At 43.4% G+C, this 19,194-nt stretch overlaps 1 protein-coding gene across 3 annotated transcripts in view; it reads right to left on the bottom strand.

The window, feature by feature from the left end:
- LOC112235840 (enhancer of filamentation 1) overlaps positions 1 to 19,194 on the bottom strand; it is a 65,834-nt gene that overhangs the window by 30,371 nt on the left and 16,269 nt on the right. The window contains exon 1 of one of the 3 annotated variants that reach the window (XM_042295156.1): positions 5,043 to 5,227. The exons of the other annotated variants lie outside the window; for them this stretch is intronic. The gene's annotated coding sequence lies outside the window, so the exon portion shown is untranslated. Of the gene's footprint in view, positions 1 to 5,042; positions 5,228 to 19,194 lie in introns of those variants that run through there. 3 annotated transcript variants of the gene reach the window in all.

Here is a 19,194-nt window from a genome sequence, read left to right as displayed (position 1 = left end):
GAGAGGAGTTTACAGTAAACAACGTAGTTCTGTTAAAGAAGAGAGGAGTTTACAGTAAACAACGTAGTTCTGTTAAAGAAGAGAGGAGTTTACAGTAAACAACGTAGTTCTGTTAAAGAAGAGAGGAGTTTACAGTAAACAACGTAGTACCGTTAAAGAAGAGAGGAGTCTACAGTAAACAACGTAGTACTGTTAAAGAAGAGAGGAGTCTATAGTAAACAACGTAGTACCGTTAAAGAGAGAGAGTTTACAGTAAACAACGTAGTACCGTTAAAGAAGAGAGGAGTTTACAGTAAACAACGTTTACTGTTAAAGAAGAGGTCTTAGTAAACAACGTCACCATTTTAAGCAAGGAGTTTACAGTAAACAACGTGTACTGAACATTGTAAACAACATAGCCTAATGCTATCTAAAATATAATTAGACTGTACTGAAACATTGTATGTTAAAGCCTAATGCTATCTAAACATACGTAGACTGTAAAGAACATTGTATTAGTAAACAACGTAATACTATCTAAAATATAATAGACTGTAAACTGAACATTGTATTAGCCTAATGCTATCTAAAATACAGTTTAGTTTATGAACCTGTTTAGCCTAATGCTATCTAAAATATCGTAGACTGTACTGAACATTGTATTAGCCTAATGCTATCTAAAATATAATAGACTGTACTGAACATTGTATTAGCCTAATGCTATCTAAAATATCGTAGACTGTACTGAACATTGTATTAGCCTAATGCTATCTAAAATAGCATAGACTGTACTGAACATTGTATTAGCCTAATGCTATCTAAAATATCATAGACTGTACTGAACATTGTATTAGCCTAATGCTATCTAAAATATAATAGACTGTACTGAACATTGTATTAGCCTAATGCTATCTAAAATATCATAGACTGTACTGAACATTACATCAGCCTAATGTTATCTTACACATGTAACATGACGGTCTTCTAGTCCAGGGGTTCTCAACTTTTTTGAGTTGTGACCACCATAATCCCCTCGACCCATCTGGGCCCCAGCCCGACCCACAGTTTGGGAACCACTGTTCTAGTCTATGTGGCTCTTATCCACAGTTAGACCTAGGGTGAACTGTCGCATTTGTGCTTTGCAGAACTTGCAATTACCATGCAAAATTCTCTTAGCTCCGATGCCAGATGTCTTTTCAACTGATTTGAATTTGATAGGATTTTCTCTCAGTCTTTGCTGGGAGTGCTCCAGGACATGGTGACCCAACCGGTTGGTTGTTGTGGTGGAGTGTGGTCATAGGAAGGGATAATGGTTCCTAACCACAGCACTAGAGATAGGAAACCCCTAAGGGTTGCTGCTATTGTGTCTATAGGGGACAGACACGTGGTAAACCGACATTCAGTGCAAAACAAATACGCATACATACCGTCTGCACTATAGGCTAGCATAGCAATAAAATGGCTATCAAAACATACAACCACAAAAAGGTTCCTTATCATCACATCCCAAGCAGAGATAAACCCCCCCAGTGGGACTGGCAGGATTGAGCTCACCGTGTAACACAAGTCCACTAGACTTACTGGTCATTTTAAATCCGCTTTTCTTCATACACAGTACAGTCAGTGTGCTTTACTGCTTTTTACTTGCTACGCTAGCAGAGAACCTGAGCTGAGCTACGCTAGCAGAGAACCTGAGCTGGGCTGGGCTAGCAGAGAACCTGAGATGGGCTTGGCTAGCAGAGAACCTGAGCTGGGCTGTGCTATCAATGAACCTGAGCTGGGCTAGCAGAGAACCTGAGCTGGGCTGGGATAGCAGAGAACCTTGTCTGGGCTAGCAGAGAACCTGGGCTGGTCTAACAGATAGCACAGCCCAGCTCAGGTTCTCTGTTAGCCCAGCTCAGGTTCTCTGATAGCACAGCCCAGCTCAGGTTATCAGAGATCCTGAGTGGGCTAGCAGAGAACCTGAGCTGGGCTAGCAGAGAACCTAAGCTGGGCTATGCTAGCAGATAACCTGTGCTGGGCTAGCAGATAACCTAACCTACGCTTGTCTAGCAGAGAACCTGACCTGGGCTTGTCTAGCAGAGAACCTGACCTGGATTTGTCTAGCAGAGAACCTGGGCTAGGCTAGCAGAGAACCTGGGCTGGGCTAGCAGAGAACCTGAGCTGGGCTGTGCTATCATAGAACCTGGGCTGAGCTGGGCTAGGCTATCAAAGAACTAGGGCTGGTCTGGCCTGGGCTACTCTATCAGAGAATCTGGGCTGAGCTGGGTTACTCTGTCAGAGAACCTGGGCTGGGCATGGTTGGCAGAGAACCTGGGCTGGGCTATCAGAGAACCTGGGCTGGGCTATCAGAAAACCTGGGCTGGGCTGGGCTACTCTGTCAGAGAACCTGTGCTGAGCTGAGCTGGGCAAGCAGAGAACCTGGGCTTGACTGGGCTATCAGAGAACCTGGGCTGGAATGGGCTGGGCTATCAGAGAACTAGGGCTGGGCTACTCTATCAGAGAATCTGGGCTGAGCTGGGTTACTCTGACAGAGAACCTGGGCTGGGCTTGGTTGGCAGAGAACCTATCAGAGAACCTTGTCTGGACTGGGCTACTCTATCAGAGAACCTGGGCTGACACAGTACAGGATCATTCATTGCCGTAACTAACAGCTCGTTCTACAGTAACAAACAGCTCGTTTTACAGTAACAAACAGCTTGTTCTACAGTACAAACAGCTCATTATACACTAACGAACAGATCGTTCTACCGTAAAACAGCCTGTTCTACAGTAACAAACAGCTCGTTCTACCGTAACAAACAGCTCGTTCTACAGTAACAAGTTCTACAATAACAAACAGCTCATTCTACAGTAACAACTACTGTAACAAACAGCTCGTTCTACCGTAACAAACAGCTCGGTCTACAGTAACAAACAGCTCGTTCTACAATAACAAACAGCTTGTTCTATGGTAACAAGTTCTACAATAACAAACAGCTCATTCTACAGAAACAACTACCGTAACAAACAGCTCGTTCTACAGTAACAAACAGCTTGTTCTACCGTAACAAACAGCTCGTTCTACAATAACAAACAGCTCGTTCTACAGTAACAACTACTGTAACAAACAGCTCGTTCTACAGTAACAACTACCGTAACAAACAGCTCATTCTACAATAACAAACAGCTTGTTCTACAATAACAAACAGCTCGTTCTACAATAACAAACAGCTCGTTCTACAATAACAAACAGCTCGTTCTACAGTAACAAACATATCGTTCTACAGTAACAAACAGCTCATCTACAGTAACAAACAGCTCTTTCTACAGTAACAAACAGCTCGTTCTACAATAACAAACAGCGCGTTCTACAATAACAAACAGCGCGTTCTACAATAACAAACAGCTCATTCTACAATAACAAACAGCTCGTTCTACAGTAACAAACAGCTCGTTCTACAGTAACAAACAGCTCGTTCTGCAATAACAAACAGCTCGTTCTACAATAACAAACTGCTTGTTCTACAGAGTTATGAATAGAATACAAATACATAAACCAGTTTTCAGGAAGTACTGTCCTTGCTGTTTCTGCATATGGTCTCTCATTTCAGAATGTAGACTAAGACCTCTCTCTAACACACTGTCTTTCACTGTCACTCTCTTCCTCGCTCTCTCAAGCACACCATATCTGAGCCCTTCTCCATCACTGTGTGGGAATCATGATTCAGGAAGCATTCCTCTCAGGCTGAATGTTCCCTGGCCTTCTCCCTTTTCACACCGGCTCTGATTCTCCCGACTTGCGTCCCCAAATGGCACCCTATCACCTATATAGTGCACTACTTTTGACTAGGGTCCATAGGGCTCTGATTGAAAGTAGTGCACTATGAAGGGAATAGGGTGCCATTTGTGATGTACACGGGGTTCCCATGTGAACCTTAACTAGGTTGGTGGTAATCGTTATCTCTCACTGGGCGTCTCACTGGGCGTCTGGCCTCACTAGCCATTGTCTCAGTGCTCTGTCACAGTCCCCAACACTCATTGCACAATTACAGACCACAACCCCCCCCTGCCACCCGGCTGCTTGCCTGACCTCAAATGTCACGGCATGCTGCTGGCCAATGGGAGCGGATCGCTGGGCTCTGTTCTTGTTCATTACTCAGATGATGAACGTGCTAGTTACAGTCTCTTAGGAGAAACAGAAATGCTGATTATTATGAGTATGAACTGCCTCTTTTTTCCCCTGATACAGTACAAATATAGATATCTATATTCATCTAACCTCCTTTATGGATGTAAGTTTGGTTAATTGCTGAGACAACAGTTCTGAAAGCAACGCCTCTGCTCTAGTAGGATTCCATGTAATATTTACAGTATGAGAAGGACTGGAGAGGTCACTACCACAAAAACAACAGATATGACAAGGACAGGAGAGGTCACTACCACAAAAACAACAGATATGACAAGGACAGGAGAGGTCACTACCACAAAAACAACAGATATGACAAGGACAGGAGAGGTCACTACCACAAAAACAACAGATATGAGAAGGACAGGAGAGGTCACTACCACAACAACAACAGATATGAGAAGGACAGGAGAGGTCACTACCACAACAACAACAGATGAGAAGGACAGGAGAGGTCACTACCACAACAACAACAGATGAGAAGGACAGGAGAGGTCACTACCACAACAACAGACATGAGAAGGACAGGAGAGGTCACTACCAGAACAACAGACATGAGAAGGACAGGAGAGGTCACTACCACAACAACAACAGATATGAGAGGTACTGGAGAGGTTACTACCACAACAACAGACATGAGAAGGACTCATCTTACCGCACAAACAAACAAAAACAACCACACACACACACAGTGAAAAAGCTTTGCTCAGTTAATCTTTCAGAGTGTAAAGATAAAAACTCCACTAATCCTAACACCTCTAAACCACCAATAGTCTGCTAGTTCTCACATCTGACTGTCAGCGGTTAGCTTCCCCTAGTATCAACAGCTTTACCTCACACACTAAAAACACAAAACACTCTTGCACACACACATTGCAAACACACACACACACACCTCTTATTTTTGCAGGTTTGAAGCACCAAGGCATGTACCCAGAGATGGCAACAAACTTAACACCTCTTCTTCTTTTTGACTATTTCATCTGAACAATTGATCTTTCGTAACTGCATCTGGTCTAAACACTTCCCCTGAATGCAGTCTCTCCCCCTCTCTCTCTCTCTCACACACACACACATACACACATACACATACACACACACACACACACACACACACACACACACACACACACACACACACACACACACACACACACACACACACACACACATTCCCTCTCTCTCTCTCTCACACACACACACACACACACACACACACACACACACACACACACACATTCCATCTCTCTCTCTCCCATAGATGAACGACACCGGGGCACATAAAAAGACCCGATCAGGACACACACACACACACACACAACAGCCAATATACAGTAGTGAGGTAGCTCCAAGCCAACACTTTGTCAACACTCATTAGCAAAAGTTGATGCATACTGACCGTGAATAAACTCAACTGTTATACTGTGGTAACTGGACTTCTGAGGTTTGACAACTGTGAGTGAGCACAGATGCACGCGCGCGCACACACACACACACACACACACACACACACACACACACACACACACACACACACACACACACACACACACAAATTCATACTAATACAAGCTCTTCCTGCTATGCAAAGTTTGTGTTTCAAGGGGCTAAAGTTAACCGTTTATAGTAATGATTCAGATTTGTTCATGCAAAGCACTTCAGCAGAATCAATGACTCAGAAGAGTATTAAACCAGAATAGGATTCCAGTTACCGTGAGCTGAATATAGTCTTGATATATTGTGACTGCAAAAACATGATGATACCGGCCATGCAAATGACCGAACAGAAATGTTGAGACTGAGAAATCATTTTGACCTAAAGTGAGGAAGAAATTAAAATATTCTCCTATTTGTTGGTCTGCGTTTGGTCTGTGCTACTACACATCTGTAATTGGAGCACGTGTGACAACCAGTCAGCGCATACGTACATATATCCCTGGTAAAAACATTGGCTAGTCATAAGGAGGTGACTCAGCAGGCTGTTGATCCTCCAGTAAACATCTGTCCTCCATCTGTCAGTGGGTTGTGAGGCTGGGAGGCCCCTGCTCTAACTCTACTGATGACAACCAATGGGCTTCCTTGGATCCTGGAACATGGAAGTTGTCTTTTAACGAGCAGTAAGTACCTGGTGAGAGGGGGAAAGAGGGGCATTCCACCACCTCTCACGACAGGAACCATGACAAACCAAGGAAGGGTCTTTATGGTCCTTCTGTTACCCAACGTCCCTGACCAGGGAAGGGTCTGTATGGTCCTTCTGTTACCCAACGTCCCTGACCAGGGAAGGGTCTTTCTGGTCCTTCTGTTACCCAACGTCCCTGACCAGGGAAGGGTCTTTCTGGTCCTTCTGTTACCCAACATCCCTGACCAGGGAAGGGTCTTTCTGGTCCTTCTGTTACCCAACGTCCCTGACCAGGGAAGGGTCTTTATGGTCCTTCTGTTACCCAACGTCCCTGACCAGGGAAGGGTCTTCATGGTCCTTCTGTTACCCAACGTCCCTGACCAGGGAAGGGTCTTTATGGTCCTTCTGTTACCCAACGTCCCTGACCAGGGAAGGGTCTTTCTGGTCCTTCTGTTACCCAACGTCCCTGACCAGGGAAGGGTCTTTATGGTTCTTCTGTTACCCAACGTCCCTGACCAGGGTAGGGTCTTTATGGTCCTTCTGTTACCCAACATCCCTGACCAGGGAAGGGTCTTCATGGTCCTTCTGTTACGCAACGTCCCTGACCAGGGAAGGGTCTTCATGGTCCTTCTGTTACCCAATGTCCCTGACCAGGGAAGGGTCTTCATGGTCCTTCTGTTACCCAATGTCCCTGACCAGGGAAGGGTCTTCATGGTCCTTCTGTTACCCAACGTCCCTGACCAGGGAAGGGTCTTCATGGTCCTTCTGTTATGACCAGGGAAGGTTCTGTATGGTCCTTCTGTCCCTTCTGTTACACAACGTCCCCTGTTACCCAACGTCCCTGACAAGGGAAGGTTCTGTATGGTCCTTCTGTTACCCAACGTCCCTGACAAGGGAAGGTTCTGTATGGTCCTTCTGTTACCCAACGTCCCTGACCAGGGAAGGGTCTTTCTGGACCCTTGATTTGATCTATAGGTTATGCATCAAAGTAGCCTATTTTGCATTGATAAGCAATTACAATCGCAGTGACTGTCTAAAACATTTATAATAACTAGTGATTCCAGGCAACCGGTAAAAACAGCTGCAAGATGTGTACCTTTTCTATGGCATTCTGGTTTGGGAGTGAATACATTCAAGCAGCATATTTTTTTATTTAACCTTTATTTAACGAGGCAAGTCAGTTTTAAGAACAAATTCTTATTTTCAATGACGGCCTAGGAACAGTGAGTAAACTGCCTGTTCAGGGGCAGAACGACAGATTTGTACCTTGTCAGCTCGGGGATTTGAACTTGCAACCTTTCAGTTACTAGTCCAACTCTCTAACCACTAGGCTACCCTGTCACCTCATATTAACTGGGATAACATTGTAGGTTACACAAAAGCAAGTAAAGAGAGCATATTATTTAATTCTATATCTAATTATTTCACATGGAGATGTGGGAAGCTAAAAAAGGCTAGCTAGCGTGCTATGTTTTAATCGAGGCTAAAGCCAGCTAGCCAGGCTGCCAGCTAGCTACTACGTAACTACTAACGTCCCTAAACAGAGAGGGGGTTTTCTAGTCCTTCTCTTACCTAACATCACTAATGGCATGATTATACAGGGAGACAGTGGTAATGATCCACCCATGATTCCCTTCCAGGTATCTACAACAAAACATTCTTCAGTATGTTGACTCACTGTGTCTGTCGCTTGGTAGATAGCTTCATCACAAACTGATAACATGGAGTACAATCCAGCACCAGTACTTAGACAATAGTTTTAAGATAAGAATTGAACACATAAACAGTTTGTGTGTCTCCAGACATGTAGGCTAATGATTGAAGAGAAAGAAAACTCTGATTCACACATGACCTAGTTGGAGATGTGTCTCACGTCTCTCTGTCCACGGCTGGAATACGTCTGGCTAGTGATATATAGTCTTGGTCTCATATGCTGTTGTCATTGGAAGTGTGGAATAGTGCAGCGTTGAACTGTCCAGACCCACACCTGGAGGCTGGAACACATACATGTATATCCAGCTGTATACCCCCGTTCATTCCCTTAACTTAGACCTACCACCCCTCCACCCACTCTGGGGAGTTTTATGATTCAGACACTTCTATATCAACAGGGGTATCAACAGGGGTATCAACAGGGTCTCGCCGAAGCACAAATAACAGTTCACTCATTTGTTTGGGGGAACACGTATGCTTAGTTGCTGACCAACCTGAAAATAAAAAGCCTTTACGTAATGTTACCACTGAATGGGGCCCCACCTTCCCTCCCAGCTCCAAGTCAGTCAGTATTCAGGAAGGGCTCACTGGGTGGCTTTGGCTCTGCCTCCAGAGTACACATCAGCCTAATGAAGGTGCTTTGGGTAAATGAGCTCACAAATACGACAGTCCAAATTCCCCCTCTGCTTCAGCCAACATGTCCCTAGGCAACGGGAGAGAGTAGTAGCCCTAGCTGCAATTAAGGAGACAATGATTCAAACCGCTCCCAAGCCCCCCCCGGCAATGGGCTGGTGTGAAAATTAGGGCCAGCCCATCTTTAACACCTGCCCCGGGGGTGATGGTGGTGCATACTGCATAAGAAAGGGTGAACCAGCACATATCATTTGGCCTCATTTCACCATACTGTAGGTAAATATAGAAAATAATTATAGTAATGATGGTGGAAATGAGAACCTGACGACTTGTTCCTCTGAGTGCTCTGTTCCTCTGTTCTGTTCTGTTCCTCTGTTCTGTTCCTCTGAGTGTTCTGTTCCTCTGAGTGTTCTGTTCCTCTGAGTGTTCTGTTCCTCTGTTCTGTTCCTCTGAGTGTTCTGTTCCTCTGAGTGTTCTGTTCCTCTGTTCCGTTCTGTTCCTCTGAGTGTTCTGTTCCTCTGAGTGCTCTGTTCTGTTCCTCTGTTCTGTTCTGTTCCTCTGAGTGTTCTCTTCTTCTCTTCTGTTCCTCTGTTCTGTTCCTCTATTCTGTTCTGTTCTGTTCCTCTGTTCTGTTCCTCTATTCTGTTCTGTTCTGTTCCACTGTTCTGTTCCTCGGTGTGTTCTGTTCCTCTGAGTGTTCTGTTCCTCTGTTCCCTCTGAGTGTTCTGTTCTGTTCCTCTGTTCTGTTCTGTTCCTCTGAGTGTTCTGTTCCTCTGAGTGTTCTGTCTCTGTTCTGTTCCTCTGTTTCTGTTCCTCTGAGTGTTCTGTTCTGTTCCTCTGTTCTGTTCTGTTCCTCTGTTCTGTTCTCTTTCTTCTCTTCTGTTCTGTTCCTCTGTTCTGTTCCTCTGAGTGTTCTCTGTTCTGTTCCTCTGAGTCTGTTCCTCTGTTTCTGTTCTGTTCTCTGTTCTGTTCTGTTCTGTTCCTCTGTTCTGTTCCTCTGTTCTGTTCCTCTGAGTGTTCTGTTCCTCTGAGTGTTCTGTTTCCTCTGTTCTGTTCCTCTGAGTGTTATGTTCCTCTGAGTGTCCTGTTCCTCTGTTCTGTTCTGTTCCTCAGTGTGTTCTGTTCCTCTGTGTGTTCTGTTCATCTGTTCTGTTCTTCTGAGTGTTCTGTTCCTCTGAGTGTTCTGTTCCTCTGTTCTGTTCCTATGAGTGTTCTGTTATGTTCCTCTGAGTGTTCTGTTCCTCTGTTATGTTCCTCTGTTCTGTTCCTAGTGTTCTGTTCCTCTGAGTGTTCTGTTCCTCTGTTCTGTTCCTCTGAGTGTTCTGTTATGTTCCTCTGGGTGTTCTGTTCCCCTGAGTGTTCTGTTCTGTTCCTCTGAGTGTTCTGTTCCTCTGGGTGTTCTGTTCTGTTCCTCTGAGTGTTCTGTTCTGTCCTCTGAGTGTTCTGTTCCTCTGTTCTGTTCCTCTGTTATGTTCTGTTATGTTCCTCTGAGTGTTCTGTTCCTCTGAGTGTTCTGTTCCTCTGTTCTGTTCCTCTGAGTGTTCTGTTATGTTCCTCTGAGTGTTCTGTTCCTCTGGGTGTTCTGTTCCCCTGAGTGTTCTGTTCTGTTCCTCTGAGTGTTCTGTTCCTCTGGGTGTTCTGTTCTGTTCCTCTGAGTGTTCTGTTCTGTCCTCTGAGTGTTCTGTTCTGTTCCTCTGGGTGTTCTGTTCCTCTGAGTGTTCTGTTCTGTTGCTCTGGGTGTTCTGTTCTGCTCCTCTGGATGTTTTGTTCCTCTGGGGGTTCTGTTCCTCTGAGTGTTCTGTTCTTTTCCTCTGGGTGTTCTGTTCCTCTGAGTGTTCTGTTCCTCTGGGTCTTCTGTTCCTCTGGGTGTTCTGTTCCTCTGGGTGTTCTGTTCCTCTGGGTGTTCTGTTCTGTTCCTCTGAGTGGTCTGTTCCTCTGAGTGTTCTGTTCTGTTCCTCTGAGTGTAGCCTCATGCTGAGGCTATTCTGTTCTGTTCCTCTGAGTATAGCCTCATGCTGAGGTTGTTCTGTTCTCTTCCTCTGAGTGTAGCCTCATGCTGAGGCTGTTTTATTATGTTCGTCTGAGTGCTGCTAGCCTGCTAAAGCTAAGGCAGTTCTGTTCTGTTGCCCTGTGTGCTGCTACCCTGCTAAAGCTAAGGCAGTTCTGTTCTGTTACCCTGTGTGCTGCTAGCCTGCTAAAGCTAAGGCAGTTCTGTTCTGTTACCCTGTGTGCTGCTAGCCTGCTAAAGCTAAGGCAGTTCTGTTCTGTTACCCTGTGTGCTGCTAGCCTGCTAAGGCAGTTCTGTTACCCTGTGTGCTGCTAGCCTGCTAAGGCAGTGCTGCTCTGTTACCCTGTGTGCTGCTAGTCTGCTAAGGCAGTTCTGTTCTGTTACCCTGTGTGCTGCTAGCCTGCTAAAGCTAAGGCAGTTCTGTTCTGTTACCCTGTGTGCTGCTAGCCTGCTAAAGCTAAGGCAGTTCTGTTCTGTTACCCTGTGTGCTGCTAGCCTGCTAAGGCAGTTCTGTTACCCTGTGTGCTGCTAGCCTGCTAAGGCAGTGCTGCTCTGTTACCCTGTGTGCTGCTAGTCTGCTAAGGCAGTTCTGTTCTGTTACCCTGTGTGCTGCTAGCCTGCTAAAGCTAAGGCAGTTCTGTTCTGTTACCCTGTGTGCTGCTAGCCTGCTAAAGCTAAGGCAGTTCTGTTCTGTTACCCTGTGTGCTGCTAGCCTGCTAAAGCTGAGGCTGTTCTGTTCTTCTGAGTGTTGCTAGCCTGCTGAGGCTGTTCTGTTCCTCTGAGTGTTGCTGAGCATCACAGCCAAATGGCAACCTATTCCCTATATAGTGCACTACTTTTGTAGTATATATGCGTGCCAAATGGGACGCAGCGCGAATTAATTGGCCGTGTGAAGGGTTCTGGGTAGAACAGGCTTGTGGGGCTGAAGGAAGATCAGAGCTCAGGGTACATTTCTTAATGTGGATCTAGCCTAGAGATTGCTGCCGATCCTCTGATTACTAAGGCCTTTTAAATGCTGGCCAATGTGAATGTAATAACATAATTACAGACCGGGTGAAACCCCATGTCCTGAGTTTCTCCAATTCTCACAATGCCAGTAAGGCCTATACCACGTCACAACGTCGACTTTTCCATGTCTAAAGTAGCCTAGTACCAGTCTGTAAGGAGGCATTAGCAACAATCTATCATAGCATGCCACATTTTCTATCCCCTTGCAGTTTATGATGCCATGTGTATACAGACTACAGTACAGTAGTAAATCAACACTACAGTCCAGCTACAGACTACAGTACAGTAGTAAATCAATGCTGCAGTCCAGCTACAGACTACAGTATAGTAGTAAATCAACACTACAGTCCAGCTACAGACTACAGTACAGTAGTAAATCAACACTACAGTCCAGCTACAGACTACAGTACAGTAGTAAATCAACACTACAGTCCAGCTACAGACTACAGTACAGCCAGTATTTAGATAGTCCATAATAACACACTCCATGCTGACATCCATGCTAACATCACTGACAAACTCAAGTCAATAGTCATTTTGATCACATTCTAGTATCCTGCTGGAAAGCAGAAGTGAAACGGATTAACCAATAGCCAAACTGTGGTAAAGATGGCTCTCTAAATACATTTTGTGTACAAGTCGTTATCAATAAAAGACCACAGTAAGATCCAGATCGTTCTATTTGCCTTCTGGAGGGGCATGGAGACCCGCAGCGTCGCTAAAACCATTGACAACTGCGTACCGTTTTCAAGGTAAATTTGTAAAAAATAAATAAAAACACTTGGGTCAGATATCATCACCTCTTGAAGAGCAGAGTCAGAACTACAAATGTCAGGCTATTCCATACAAACCAACAACGTACATTTAGCTCTGTCATCAGAGTTATAGGCCTACAGCAAGCAGGCTAGGCCGAACTGCATACTTTTCATGATCAGTAGGCTTAACATCAATTGATCATGTAATTTCAAATGCGTGAGGGTAGCCTAATAACAGATCATGTCAATAAAGCTGGATAACAAGCTTTCAGGGAATAAACCAGATGGCTATGTATCCAGATATTGTTTGATTTGCTTTCCATCTGTAGTAGTGACACTAGTTCGACTGACAACTTTACCAGGACGATGTCAAGCTCTTTCCAAAAGCCTAATCTCTGATGAAGCCTAATCTCTTTTTTTTTTTGCTTAGCTAACTAGCGACATGCCAAATGGATCCGGCTACCCTCACAAATACATGATCAATTGATGTTTACTGGTTGCTGTACAACTCTGATGACAGAGCGAAATGTGGAATAATAGGAACGGTGTAGTTCTCACGAGGCTCTTCAAGAGATGATATTAAAACCAAATTAGTTTGAACATTTATTTAACAATCCCTTGAAAACAGCACATAGTTGTCAATAGTTTTAGCAGAGCTGGGGGTCTCCTTGCTCCCCAGCAGACAAATTGAACGCTTTTGTGAGGTTTTATTGTGAACGACCTATGTAGGGGAAATGGTATATAAAGGGTAGCTCGTCACCCACCTTCCTCCTCTCATCTATGATTCACTATATTCCGCTACACACAGGGACACATTGATAGTATCACCGAAATCTTCCAGTAAACAGTGACACACCATGGCAACTGTAACTTCAACAGGATATGATATGCAATGTAGTGTCTAACTGCAATGCATGTTGGTACAAACCACACACGCGCGCTAAGCTTCAGCTTGACATTTGGACAAGATGTAGGCTAGCACCAAACTGATGTCCTCAGTCGATACAGCCCCGTACCTTCCACCCTGTGTGTTGGGTTTCAGAACAGACGTAGATGTCATCGATTTCAGTCTTACATGTGATCGTTTCACATATCAAAGGTCAAATCTAATATTGTTGATAGAACCCTTCCCATTTGAGACTCTCTTGTGGGTGTACCCATGTCTACTGTGTTGGTTAGGTATTCCACCCTCACCAACTTTCACCAAACCAACTTTCAACGAAGGCTAGCAGTAAAAGTCTCGATGAAAGCTTTAAATTGTGGGCAGGTCAGAATGTCAGATAGCGCAACATCTAAAGATCTTCATTGACCCCAATCACAGAGTACAGTCTGACCGTCTCCAAGCCCATTACGTAAAACAAATGTCTTCCGCACCCTTGGGTCAGCCCTCAGTTTGTTAGTTTTATTGTCACATTGATGACATGATGTCCACCTCTCTCCTCTCCATTTCCACCCCATTCCTCCTTAGCCTGAAGCAGTTCCTGTTTACACACTCAGACTCTAGCCTGTTTTATCTCTGTCTGGCCACGTAGACAACTGACACCCTCTACCACAGAAAATAACACAGATAACACAGCTACACACGGGTATATTATTGGAATTGTGTATTGAATAGCCTTGTCCAAAAGGGCTCAGTATAGTAGTGTATTGAATAGCCTTGTCCAAAAGGGCTCAGTATAGTAGTGTATTGAATAGCCTTGTCCAAAAGGGCTCAGTATAGTAGTGTATTGAATAGCCTTCTCCAAAAGGGCTCAGTATAGTAGTGTATTGAATAGCCTTCTCCAAAAGGGCTCAGTATAGTAGTGTATTGAATAGCCTTGTCCAAAAGGGCTCAGTATAGTAGTGTATTGAATAGCCTTGTCCAAAAGGGCTCAGTATAGTAGTGTATTGAATAGCCTTCTCCAAAAGGGCTCAGTATAGTAGTGTATTGAATAGCCTTCTCCAAAAGGGCTCAGTATAGTAGTGTATTGAATAGCCTTCTCCAAAAGGGCTCAGTATAGTAGTGTATTGAATAGCCTTCTCCAAAAGGGCTCAGTATAGTAGTGTATTGAATAGCCTTCTCCAAAAGGGCTCAGTATAGTAGTGTATTGAATAGCCTTGTCCAAAAGGGCTCAGTATAGTAGTGTATTGAATAGCCTTGTCCAAAAGGGCTCAGTATAGTAGTGTATTGAATAGCCTTCTCCAAAAGGGCTCAGTATAGTAGTGTATTGAATAGCCTTCTCCAAAAGGGCTCAGTATAGTAGTGTATTGAATAGCCTTCTCCAAAAGGGCTCAGTATAGTAGTGTATTGAATAGCCTTGTCCAAAAGGGCTCAGTATAGTAGTGTATTGAATAGCCTTCTCCAAAAGGGCTCAGTATAGTAGTGTATTGAATAGCCTTCTCCAAAAGGGCTCAGTATAGTAGTGTATTGAATAGCCTTGTCCAAAAGGGCTCAGTATAGTAGTGTATTGAATAGCCTTGTCCAAAAGGGCTCAGTATAGTAGTGTATTGAATAGCCTTCTCCAAAAGGGCTCAGTATAGTAGTGTATTGAATAGCCTTGTCCAAAAGGGCTCAGTATAGTAGTGTATTGAATAGCCTTCTCCAAAAGGGCTCAGTATAGTAGTGTATTGAATAGCCTTCTCCAAAAGGGCTCAGTATAGTAGTGTATTGAATAGCCTTCTCCAAAAGGGCTCAGTATAGTAGTGTATTGAATAGCCTTCTCCAAAAGGGCTCAGTATAGTAGTGTATTGAATAGCCTTCTCCAAAAGGGCTCAGTATAGTAGTGTATTGAATAGCCTTCTCCAAAAGGGCTCAGTATAGTAGTGTATTGAATAGCCTTCTCCAAAAGGGCTCAGTATAGTAGTGTATTGAATAGCCTTCTCCAAAAGGGCTCAGTATAGTAGTGTATTGAATAGCCTTGTCCAAAAGGGCTCAGTATAGTAGTGTATTGAATAGCCTTCTCCAAAAGGGCTCAGTATAGTAGTGTATTGAATAGCCTTGTCCAAAAGGGCTCAAAAGTATAGTAGTGTATTGAATAGCCTTCTCCAAAAGGGCTCAGTATAGTAGTGTATTGAATAGCCTTCTCCAAAAGGGCTCAGTATAGTAGTGTATTGAATAGCCTTGTCCAAAAGGGCTCAGTATAGTAGTGTATTGAATAGCCTTCTCCAAAAGGGCTCAGTATAGTAGTGTATTGAATAGCCTTCTCCAAAAGGGCTCAGTATAGTAGTGTATTGAATAGCCTTCTCCAAAAGGGCTCAGTATAGTAGTGTATTGAATAGCCTTCTCCAAAAGGGCTCAGTATAGTAGTGTATTGAATAGCCTTGTCCAAAAGGGCTCAGTATAGTAGTGTATTGAATAGCCTTCTCCAAAAGGGCTCAGTATAGTAGTGTATTGAATAGCCTTCTCCAAAAGGGCTCAGTATAGTAGTGTATTGAATAGCCTTCTCCAAAAGGGCTCAGTATAGTAGTGTATTGAATAGCCTTCTCCAAAAGGGCTCAGTATAGTAGTGTATTGAATAGCCTTGTCCAAAAGGGCTCAGTATAGTAGTGTATTGAATAGCCTTGTCCAAAAGGGCTCAGTATAGTAGTGTATTGAATAGCCTTCTCCTCAAAAGTGTATTGGGCTCAAAAGTATAGTAGTGTATTGAATAGCCTTCTCCAAAAGGGCTCAGTATAGTAGTGTATTGAATAGCCTTCTCCAAAAGGGCTCAGTATAGTAGTGTATTGAATAGCCTTCTCCAAAAGGGCTCAGTATAGTAGTGTATTGAATAGCCTTCTCCAAAAGGGCTCAGTATAGTAGTGTATTGAATAGCCTTCTCCAAAAGGGCTCAGTATAGTAGTGTATTGAATAGCCTTGTCCAAAAGGGCTCAGTATAGTAGTGTATTGAATAGCCTTCTCCAAAAGGGCTCAGTATAGTAGTGTATTGAATAGCCTTCTCCAAAAGGGCTCAGTATAGTAGTGTATTGAATAGCCTTCTCCAAAGCCTTCTCCAAAAGGGCTCAGTATAGTAGTGTATTGAATAGCCTTCTCCAAAAGGGCTCAGTATAGTAGTGTATTGAATAGCCTTCTCCAAAAGTATAGTAGTGTATTGAATAGCCTTCTCAAAAGGGCTTATAGTAGTGTATTGAATAGCCTTCTCCAAAAGGGCTCAGTATAGTAGTGTATTGAATAGCCTTCTCCAAAAGGGCTCAGTATAGTAGTGTATTGAATAGCCTTCTCCAAAAGGGCTCAGTATAGTAGTGTATTGAATAGCCTTCAAAAGTAGTATAGTAGTGTATTGAATAGCCTTCTCCAAAAGGGCTCAGTATAGTAGTGTATTGAATAGCCTTCTCCAAAAGGGCTCAGTATAGTAGTGTATTGAATAGCCTTCTCCAAAAGGGCTCAGTATAGTAGTGTATTGAATAGCCTTCTCCAAAAGGGCTCAGTATAGTAGTGTATTGAATAGCCTTCTCCAAAAGGGCTCAGTATAGTAGTGTATTGAATAGCCTTCTCCAAAAGGGCTCAGTATAGTAGTGTATTGAATAGCCTTCTCCAAAAGGGCTCAGTATAGTAGTGTATTGAATAGCCTTGTCCAAAAGGGTATAGTATAGTAGTGTATTGAATAGCCTTCTCCAAAAGGGCTCAGTATAGTAGTGTATTGAATAGCCTTCTCCAAAAGGGCTCAGTATAGTAGTGTATTGAATAGCCTTCTCCAAAAGGGCTCAGTATAGTAGTGTATTGAATAGCCTTCTCCAAAAGGGCTCAGTATAGTAGTGTATTGAATAGCCTTCTCCAAAAGGGCTCAGTATAGTAGTGTATTGAATAGCCTTGTCCAAAAGGGCTCAGTATAGTAGTGTATTGAATAGCCTTGTCCAAAAGGGCTCAGTATAGTAGTGTATTGAATAGCCTTGTCCAAAAGGGCTCAGTATAGTAGTGTATTGAATAGCCTTCTCCAAAAGGGCTCAGTATAGTAGTGTATTGAATAGCCTTCTCCAAAAGGGCTCAGTATAGTAGTGTATTGAATAGCCTTCTCCAAAAGGGCTCAGTATAGTAGTGTATTGAATAGCCTTCTCCAAAAGGGCTCAGTATAGTAGTGTATTGAATAGCCTTGTCCAAAAGGGCTCAGTATAGTAGTGTATTGAATAGCCTTCTCCAAAAGGGCTCAGTATAGTAGTGTATTGAATAGCCTTCTCCAAAAGGGCTCAGTATAGTAGTGTATTGAATAGCCTTGTCCAAAAGGGCTCAGTATAGTAGTGTATTGAATAGCCTTCTCCAAAAGGGCTCAGTATAGTAGTGTATTGAATAGCCTTCTCCAAAAGGGCTCAGTATAGTAGTGTATTGAATAGCCTTGTCCAAAAGGGCTCAGTATAGTAGTGTATTGAATAGCCTTGTCCAAAAGGGCTCAGTATAGTAGTGTATTGAATAGCCTTCTCCAAAAGGGCTCAGTATAGTAGTGTATTGAATAGCCTTCTCCAAAAGGGCTCAGTATAGTAGTGTATTGAATAGCCTTCTCCAAAAGGGCTCAGTATAGTAGTGTATTGAATAGCCTTCTCCAAAAGGGCTCAGTATAGTAGTGTATTGAATAGCCTTCTCCAAAAGGGCTCAGTATAGTAGTGTATTGAATAGCCTTGTCCAAAAGGGCTCAGTATAGTAGTGTATTGAATAGCCTTCTCCAAAAGGGCTCAGTATAGTAGTGTATTGAATAGCCTTGTCCAAAAGGGCTCAGTATAGTAGTGTATTGAATAGCCTTCTCCAAAGGGCTCAGTATAGTAGTGTATTGAATAGCCTTCTCCAAAAGGGCTCAGTATAGTAGTGTATTGAATAGCCTTCTCCAAAAGGGCTCAGTATAGTAGTGTATTGAATAGCCTTGTCCAAAAGGGCTCAGTATAGTAGTGTATTGAATAGCCTTGTCCAAAAGGGCTCAGTATAGTAGTGTATTGAATAGCCTTGTCCAAAAGGGCTCAGTATAGTAGTGTATTGAATAGCCTTCTCCAAAAGGGCTCAGTATAGTAGTGTATTGAATAGCCTTCTCCAAAAGGGCTCAGTATAGTAGTGTATTGAATAGCCTTCTCCAAAAGGGCTCAGTATAGTAGTGCATTGAATAGCCTTGTCCAAAAGGGCTCAGTATAGTAGTGTATTGAATAGCCTTCTCCAAAAGGGCTCAGTATAGTAGTGTATTGAATAGCCTTGTCCAAAAGGGCTCAGTATAGTAGTGTATTGAATAGCCTTGTCCAAAAGGGCTCAGTATAGTAGTGTATTGAATAGCCTTCTCCAAAAGGGCTCAGTATAGTAGTGTATTGAATAGCCTTCTCCAAAAGGGCTCAGTATAGTAGTGTATTGAATAGCCTTCTCCAAAAGGGCTCAGTATAGTAGTGTATTGAATAGCCTTGTCCAAAAGGGCTCAGTATAGTAGTGTATTGAATAGCCTAGCCTAGTAGTGTATTGAATAGCCTCCAAAAGGGCTCAGTATAGTAGTGTATTGAATAGCCTTGTCCAAAAGGGCTCAGTATAGTAGTGTATTGAATAGCCTTCTCCAAAAGGGCTCAGTATAGTAGTGTATTGAATAGCCTTGTCCAAAAGGGCTCAGTATAGTAGTGTATTGAATAGCCTTCTCCAAAAGGGCTCAGTATAGTAGTGTATTGAATAGCCTTCTCCAAAAGGGCTCAGTATAGTAGTGTATTGAATAGCCTTGTCCAAAAGGGCTCAGTATAGTAGTGTATTGAATAGCCTTCTCCAAAAGGGCTCAGTATAGTAGTGTATTGAATAGCCTTCTCCAAAAGGGCTCAGTATAGTAGTGTATTGAATAGCCTTCTCCAAAAGGGCTCAGGGCTCAAAAGTATAGTAGTGTATTGA

This window comes from Oncorhynchus tshawytscha, linkage group LG13 (genome assembly GCF_018296145.1).
Source record: "Oncorhynchus tshawytscha isolate Ot180627B linkage group LG13, Otsh_v2.0, whole genome shotgun sequence".
NCBI classification, from domain to species: Eukaryota; Metazoa; Chordata; class Actinopteri; order Salmoniformes; family Salmonidae; genus Oncorhynchus; species Oncorhynchus tshawytscha.
The sequence above is the reverse complement of the archived record's forward strand: the minus strand, read 5'-3'. Positions and strand labels throughout refer to the sequence as shown.